The following is a 1787-nucleotide window of genomic DNA, read 5'->3' as shown; positions in this document are numbered from 1 at the left end:
GATTTTCCACGTACCACATGCCTTAGGCCACTGAGCTAAAATCTCATTAGAGACAACACAGCGTCTTCCCTGCTGCCAAATGATGTTTATTTACCACTAGGACAAAATGGGTAATAGCAGAAAATACTGAAGAAGCAATATTAGCCCATTAATTTATATTCAGTAATAAAAAGCTCTTTTTCTTCTGGAATGTTTCCCTCATTAAAACTAAGGCTCAGGGTAGGTTTTCCAGGCAAAATGCTGTGAGGAAAGGTCCCCCATGTCCCATCCCAGAGGAATTCACATTGCGTGGCTGAGGCTCTCAGTGGGTTAAGTGGGCACAGATCTGAAAATCACATCTGAAAATCGCCCCTGAGCTCTGTCAGCTGATGTATGGAAAACAAACGGCTATTTAAACCAAAACTAGTAAGTTGTATTCTCTTAGTTGATGTTTATAATTATTTTCTTTACTCCCATTACATACAAGCATAATAATGTGTTTCTCATCAGGTCCACTCACTAATATGTAGACAGGGGACTCTCTGCTCTTAATATAACTAATTGACAAAGAAACAGGTTTTTAAAGCTTAGTTTCTACATTTTACGGGTTATACCACACTTGCACATTCGGGAGGAGGATTAGAGATAATATTGTTTAAGCTTTTATCAGGTTTTGAGATAGGTGATATACTGCTGGGAGCTACTCTTAATTTATATAATTTATATAATTCAGACAGATACTGCCTTCAGGAAAAGAACCATATTCACTTTTAATGCAGGCCAGGCAGGTCTATCTTTATTTTCATCGAGCACACACGTGTGTTAGAAGTGACTTTATGCATTAATGCCACTGTATGAGCAGTATTTGAAAGGAAGCAATGTTGTATAAATGACAAAATACGTCAACAACCTGCTGTTTGAGCAGCTAAGCCCTCTAGCTTCTGTCCTCACATTTCTAGAATATTGTTCATGCTCAGGCGTTGGTGAGGGTATCAATACAGACCTTTTTACTGACGGTAAGTGCATCTGTCCGAATGCTGCAGATTAACTAAGGATGTCCCATTAAACATACTAACTACTGCATTTTTTCACTAGCAACCACGAAGAAAATACGTCTTGACAAACCGTGTTCACTGGCCAAAACACCAGTAAGACCCTGTTACCAGTTAAGACTTCTGTTTTACTGAGAAACAAGGACTTCAGCTTAAAAATCTGATGAGAAAACAGGTTAGGATATAAGAGAAATGCACTAGTACTAATAAACTTTTTACATTTGACACATACTGTATTACAAAGACAATATCCTTGTAAGACCATTAATTGCTGGGCCATAGGTGACTTCTGTCTAGGTTACTAACTAGCTAATAAACCTTGTATAGAGCCTTTTTTAGATAACGCTTCCATGTATGAAAATATATGACACCCTTGTACTATGGCTTGCACTTTACTTGCATTAAACTGTGAAGTAGGCTGTAGTAATGTCTTTGTATATTCAGGGGTTGAAATGCCAAAGCACTGGAGTATCGTACTGCTGGTGTTCAACCTGTCCCACGTGTGTTCTGCAAACCCCACGAACTCAAACCTTTAGCAAATAACGCTCTGGGGTCTCCATGGTCTTTGTTTCTTTGTAAATAGAAACATTCTTACTGTTTCTGTAGCAATAGGAGGTTATAAACCAAACTTTCACTAGGACTGTTTTCAATAACAAAAAATAAAATAAAAAAAATAATAATAAAAAAAGAATAAATCTATAGCGCCTTGTATAAGAATCATGGAGACTCCATGATTCTTATACAAGGCGCTATAGA

Source organism: Lepidothrix coronata, unplaced genomic scaffold, assembly GCF_001604755.1.
Source record: "Lepidothrix coronata isolate B3197 unplaced genomic scaffold, Lepidothrix_coronata-1.0 Scaffold2, whole genome shotgun sequence".
In the NCBI taxonomy this organism is placed as follows: Eukaryota; Metazoa; Chordata; class Aves; order Passeriformes; family Pipridae; genus Lepidothrix; species Lepidothrix coronata.
Note: the sequence above shows the minus strand (reverse complement) of the source record.